The 7,238-nt window shown below is 36.4% G+C and overlaps 1 long non-coding RNA gene across 1 annotated transcript; it reads right to left on the bottom strand.

The window, feature by feature from the left end:
• Positions 1 to 2,334: 2,334 nt before the first annotated feature.
• LOC120158149 lies at positions 2,335 to 3,212 on the bottom strand. Its single transcript, XR_005519206.1, has 3 exons — positions 2,853 to 3,212; positions 2,540 to 2,623; positions 2,335 to 2,455 (listed from the first exon to the last, which is right to left on the bottom strand). It is a non-coding gene; the product is annotated as an uncharacterized LOC120158149 (long non-coding RNA).
• Between the last annotated feature and the right edge of the window lie 4,026 nt (positions 3,213 to 7,238).

The following is a 7,238-nucleotide window of genomic DNA, read 5'->3' as shown; positions in this document are numbered from 1 at the left end:
GTGTTTAAAGATATTCTTCGGAAGTTTTGCCTCGCCTCGGGTGCTAAGATTAATTTTGAATAGACCAAGTTCTATATTTCTCCCTCTACAAGGCCGGGTATTAGTAGACATTTTCGCCAAATTATGAACATGATTTCCTTTGATGATCTCGGCCAGTACCTTGGGGTTTCTTTAAAACTTGGTCGAGTGATGAATCATACTTATATTGAACTCATTGACAAAGTTAAAGCAAGGCTAAGTGGGTGGAAAGCAAAAATTTTAATACCCGCAGGCAGGTTGACTTTAATAAGCTCGGTTACATCCGCTATTCTGACCTATTCCATGATGACCACTAGACTTCCAAGTAGTGTGGTGGAAGGGATTGACAAGATGAATAGAAGGTTTCTATGGGGTGGCAGTGCCGAACGACGAGTACCCCATCTTGTCTCATGGGAAGAAGTTTGTAAGCCGAAACGATATGGGGGACTTGGTATTCGCTCAATGGCCAAGCATAATGCAGTTCTTCAAAAAACGGCCCGACGTTTCCTAAATCAACCCGACAGCCCATGGGTGAGGGCGTTTAAAGCAGTGTATCATGTGCATGGAGACCCGCAATAGTATGTTTCTTATGCTTCCATGAAATCTGCTTCGTCGTCCCATAATTGGAGAAGAATTGTGCATGGCTTAAAGGGTTTATCCTCTGGAATGTTACGTAGAATCAGTAATGGTGAGAGTACTTTGTTTTGGAAAGATAAGTGGCTCGTGCAACCCCTTCTCCACAACCCTAATATCGACCCATCTCTTGTGGAGGAGAGGTCTCGTGTTTGTGAATTTATTACTATGGATGGTGATTGGGATGTGAACAAATTATTTGCCATACTTCCCATGGAGGTTGTTGTCCAAATTCTTGGCTACCCTCTTGCTAAATACTCACATATTCAGGATAAAAATATTTGGAAGTTTTACTTCTGATGTTGTTTTCTCTACAAGATCTGCCTACCTTGCTCTCATCGGTGAGAATCCTGAGAACTCTTCGCCGAACTTGCTTGGGATTTGGCGATTACATAATCTTCCTAAATGGAAATTCTTTATATGGCTAGCTTGGCGAAATCGATTGTTTACGAATGCTAGAAGGGCATCGCTCGGTCTCTCCACGTCATCTAGTTGCACCGCGTGTGGACATCTGGTGGAAGACATCAATCACATATTGCGGGAGTGTTTTATTGCACATAATATTTGGAATCGTAGTGTACCTGCTTGTCAACGAGGAGCTTTTTATTCCTAGGATTTGCGAGAATGGCTTCAGGATAACTTATCAGCTTCTTCGAACTCCCAAGCTTGGAGTATTCACTTTGCAAGTGCAGTTTGGAATCTTTGGAAGGATCGGTGCAGAAGAGTTTTTGATCCCGCTGATCATTCACACAACGTGTAACTCCCCTAAACCAGACCTAAAGAAATTAGGTCGAATCTAGAGAGCTCATTAACTGAATTTCTCAATATCGTACCCAAACCTTATTTAAAATTTCTTGAAAATTAACCCTAGCATTTATAGATTTCAAACACTTAAAGTAACCGAATTAAATCAATATTAATTAAAACATAATCGAAATGTCTATAAAATTCAAAATTCAAGTCCCAATGTCCAAAACAAAATTTAAGTTTAATGTCTCTACAAAATTAAACATAATGAATATTATCCCAAAATAAATTAATAAAATGTGCAATAGGAAACCAAGTAAAAATGTCATACTGAATAAAATAAAATATGAGCAATATCGTATCTCCAAGTACTTGTTCTCCTAACCCAAGTATCTGAATGAGAGAAACTAAAAGGGTGTAAGATATTAAGTTTAGTGTGTCTCTGAAGTGCAATTAAACACAACTCACAACACAGTCTGAAACAAACATTAATAATCATATTTCGATCAATCAACGATAATCAAATATTTAAATGTATGCAAATGCTCATGCACCCACCTGTGGATTCCCCATAACCACTCAAACTACAACCACTTCATAACCGAGAGTAGGGTTTGCCACAAAGGCAGAGGCCATGAAATCCAAAAGTGACATTCACCCCGTCGAGTGAATGCACTTAACTTCCCCTATCAAAATTCGTCCTAATATAACATGCAAATGGCACACATATTCGATATCTGATCCGATCCGAATTACATATATCCGAATAACACATACTCGAAAATCATATATTTAAATTCTGATCTGATATGAATAGAAATATTTAATAGGAAATATTTTGAAGCACTTATATTTCGATTCTGATATCACAACACAATCTCATAGTATGAATACACAACAATATTTTGATTATAGCACAAACAGTCCCACAGACAAACATGTTTTCATTCAATTTCAACCAACAAACAATTAAACAACCAAATAAAATAATGTAGCAACGAAAAGAGACACACCTCGACAAAATAACTAACGATAGTAGGTCGATCCGAATCCATGCCTAAGATAAATATTTAATAATTAATAAATTATTATAAGTTTAACTACGAAGCTAGACGCACTAAAAAATACTAATTACACTCACGGTCAACACGAGCAACTTGAGTCGGTTCAAAGTTTGTGGGTAAAAGCAGAGGAGGTGGTAATTCTAGTTTCGAGTCAAAGTCTCCTGCAAAATTACAACGTCAGAATTTAAGTCCCAAATCAGAAATCCCAATTTATAAAATAATAATTTACGACTATTTAAAATTATTTTTAATCTCGAACGGGGACCCGACAGCAAATTATGATTTGAATATAATGGTCTGTCGGTAAAATAAAATAAGACTGCCAGTGACAATGATGCACCGACAGTAGTCCTCACGGGTTGAAGATACTACAATCGGCCCTGCCATGACCTTAAACGGTATGCGACAACATTGACGGAAGAGGGTAGCAACCGGCAGAAGCTTTCCGCAACCAAACAACGCTGTTCAGCCACGACCCAGGCCATTCGAGTCTTCCCTGATGAGCACTCGATCCTACCACTACCGTACACGACCGACGCGAGGCCCCCACGGCAACGAGAGCGAGTCAAGGCTCACGGGTTTCACAAACCAGTACCGTTCAACGACGACGACAACGATTGGGAGATGTCGAGGTACATGAACGAAGATTGACAACCTTACCTACGAGACCGAATGACGAATCAGAGGTGAGGGCGAGGAGCGGCGCTTCTACAAGGTTTCGACGTAAGGGTTTTGTTTTTTAGAAAATAAAGAAGGTGCGGTGCGGAGAAGATATTATCGGGGGAGAAAGAGTTTAATTTAAAAGAAAATATGGGTTAATTACAAAGCAAGCCATTGAACATTCTATGGTTTTGGAAACACAACTTCAAGCCTTTTAATTTTACAATTTGGTCATTGATTTTAATTAAGGAATTTAGGTCAAAATTTCCTGAATTATAGGGTTTTTAATTTGGGAAAAATTGGGGTATTACACGATGAATCAAGAACTTGGATGAATATTTGCTTGTAGGCTAATGAGTTAATTCGACAAAACACCAAACATGTTATGGAACACCCTCAGATTGAAACGGGTGACCCGATCTGATCTGAGGTGTCATATTAGGGTCACAGGAGCGACCCATAGTAAAAATCTAAGAAAAAAAATAAAACTTTTATTAAAACATATAAAATCATAAAACAATTTATAAATAAAATAAAAGTTAAAAAAACCATTCATATATTACAAACAGAATTAAAATCATAAAAGTTTCATACTCAGTATAAAAATCAAATGTGACCTACATGCCCCTTAATTACACTTATATCGTACTCTGCAAACAAAGCCAAAGGAACTCCCATTACTGAAGTAGATATTTGCACTGGATCAATTTTTATAACCTTAAATGGTGAGTAAAAGAGTGACTTTTGGGAAGTTCAGTAATACATAACTACTAAATGATACTGAAAGACATGTAGATAATAGGCAAGTATAAAAATTTCCTTATTTATTCAGGCATCTACAATTTTTCATGATGAGCTGAGATTACACCGATATTTCTTTAGATAACAGACAAGGTAGCTTATAGCTTAGAGGAAACATTCAGAAGACCAGATTCAGAGATTGAAACAGTAATCTAGTGTGTTCCTTTAAAACCAAAATAAAATGTAATCCTAGTTTATAAATAGTAGTAGTTATTTCAATAAAACATGTTTTAAAAATCACTGTAGTACCCTCCATCTGAATACTCCGTGTGAAATATCTCAGGACATCATCCATAAAAACTTACCCTAAACCTTTAGGATCTATGAGTCCAATATGAATTATCATAACAAAAATGATTTACCAGCTAGCTGAACCTCAGAGACTCCAGAATCCTACCCAATCAATACCGCAATAAAACAGTTTCAGATAGAACTAGTAATATCATAAAATAGAAATTTCAAGTTGAGATTTTATTTAAAATACATTGTTTCCCTCCAACCATACACCAATTATAGTACCCCATAACAGATATCCATAAGGATTTACCCTAACCCCTATGATCTAGGAGTCCAATATAAATGATCGGAATAGAAAAGATTTACCAGTTAGTTGAACCTCGGAGTCTTCAGACACCTACCCAGACAATACCCCAATAAAAAAATCAGGTAACAGATAGAAATATCATAAATCAAGAACCATAGATAAGAAACCAGTAATCTGAAACCAGATATAAGAAATCATATTTTATGTAAATCAGAAAAAACATTTTTGTTTATAGGGAACGAACTAGAGGATTCAGTTGTTTTGAAGGTGCTTGGAGATTATCAGGAAGGGAATCAAGAAACTTCTGTAAATTAATTGAATTTTAGGGACGAGGTATTTATTAAAAAGGATTGATTACTAACGGATCTAATCAGAAATTTAGAAGTGATACTTCAGAACCCTTTTAGGATTTCAGGTGCATTAGAAAAGTATTTAGGAACCTTTACAATAGAATAACTTAAGATTTCATATATAACCAGATCAATTCCATTATAGGCCTTTAGGGATATTTCGGACATGTTGATTTCTGATGGATTATTAGCAACTTAATCTAATAAGAGTGAAACGATGATTTACGATATTCAAGTTTCATTTCGATTTATTAAGGCATCTGGTCAACTTGAATTGAACAAAACCTAGCACTGTGATATATGTCAACCATTTGAATCGATGTACTTCAAGAATATTCACTCCTTAATACTTACAACACTAGTCATATTGATCACCTTTAGAACCATCGCTGAAAGGATATTGAAGAATTATGTGTATTCCGATGGTATTTATTTTATTTCTGAATTGCAACATTCTCTAGGATAACCAAAGTACTCGCGTCGTACTCTATAACCTTAAGAGGCGGTACAATAATTAGGTTTCTCAGTTTTTTTTATAATTATCCAATAACATTCACTTATTTTTAGGACATGAAGTTATTTGGATCATTTTCGTACTAGAGGTTACTTGGGTCATTTAGAGTTCAAGGTATTTCGGTCTTTTAAGGTTACAATAGTAATTTAGTCAAGTACATCCTTTCATTGCTATTTTTCACTATCAGGGACTATCTTGGTCTTTTTGTAGTACGAGGGTATTTTCGTAATTTTACTCCATAGGTTTATTTTTGTAATTTCTTATCCACGTATTTTCTGCACTCAACCTTAAAAGAAAATAATCAAAATTTACAAATCTTGAGGTCGATAGTTGAGCCTTAAATTCTTTCTTATCGGTCTTTCAATTTCTTAAGCAAGTTATCCAAGTCTTATTCAATATACCAACTTTATATCGTACTCAGTTTGAGTCTTAACCAATTTAATATCCTTTTTTCATATTCAGTATGAATTTAAAAATATTCATCAGGATTTATTTTATTAAACATTATAAAGCATGCACTAGTCAATACCAACATATACTGTAAAGTGTACATAAGGTAGTAAAGTATTATCTCGATTTTCGTATGCATCAGTCAACCAATTAAACTTCATTCAAATGCCCTCACACTTGATTTTGACATCCCATAATATCTTGATGAAATGGCAAAACAATAAACGTCAGAAACGAAACTACTATTGGAATCAGAAGATAAAATGTTGAAAAATAGCTTATCATGTTTGAATTTAGTGAAACGAACTTCGAATTCAGACTCAGGGTGTCCAAAAACATAAAATAGGCCTTTTTTTGAAAAAGTTCACTTTTTGGTCAAAGTCAACGCGATCAAAGTCAACGGGTCTGGTCAACGATTGGGTCAACAGGTCAATGATCGGTTCAATGGTCAACGGTCAGATCATCGGGTTACTGGTCTGAGTTAACTTGGCGAGTTGACTCAGTTAACTTAGCGAGTTGACTCAATCAACTCGGTCTGAATTGACTCGGTATACAGAAGGTCCCGTTGACTCGACTGAAAACAAAGCCCACGAGCACTGTTGGTGCATGACGATGCATGCGATGGATGATGGGGACAAGGACGATGGTCGATTAACCAGAAAACCACCAAACACCAAAAATCAACTCACATAATCCCAATAATCCAACCAAAATTTACTCAAAATTAAAATAAAACAATCGAAGCTTACCCAACGACGATCGGTTATTGGATGACGGTGATGCAATAAAACTGGTCGGGTTTTGAGCATACTAGGACGAGAAGTCCAAAGGTGGAAACGGTGAACCAAGTTGGCATCGGGATGGGCGTAAAAATACAAAAAAAAATGACGATGGTTGAATTTTTCGTCAAAGTTTTATTGGTTAATTCGCGACGAACGACGGGCTTTCTCGGAGCGGGGATTATCGAGTTTTGACCATATTGGGACAACGAGTTGTTTGGTGGTGGTAACGCGGCCTATGGTCTTTTACGACGGCCGGAATCGTGAAAAATATCAACGATGGGGTTTTAGGTTTTGACGAACCTTCAAGAGGTTCTCCATGACAATCGGTGACGGTTTCTGACGAATTACCAAAGGGGTTTTGATCAGAGAATGATAGGGAGCGATGTGGCGGTCGCGGTGCACGTCACCGTTAGCCAGAGATCGGTGACGTGGCATGGTTCACCAGCTTCGACTCTTTTTATTATTATTATTATTTTTCAAAACCATAGATTGATAGGATAATTCTAGCTTAGATCCCTGAGCTTTCTAAAACTTTCAAAAATTGATCTCAAGATCCCAAGTTTTACGATTTGGTACTCATAATTAACTTACTATAATCTAATAATTAAATCCAATAATTAAATCTCAATATTTTTGGGGTGTGACATGCTATGGAGTCTTCTCCGATTCACACGG

The sequence above is a fragment of the Hibiscus syriacus genome, unplaced genomic scaffold (assembly GCF_006381635.1).
Source record: "Hibiscus syriacus cultivar Baekdansim isolate YM2019G1 unplaced genomic scaffold, ASM638163v2 tig00111308_pilon, whole genome shotgun sequence".
In the NCBI taxonomy this organism is placed as follows: Eukaryota; Viridiplantae; Streptophyta; class Magnoliopsida; order Malvales; family Malvaceae; genus Hibiscus; species Hibiscus syriacus.
Note: the sequence above shows the minus strand (reverse complement) of the source record. Positions and strands in the feature narration are given on the sequence as shown.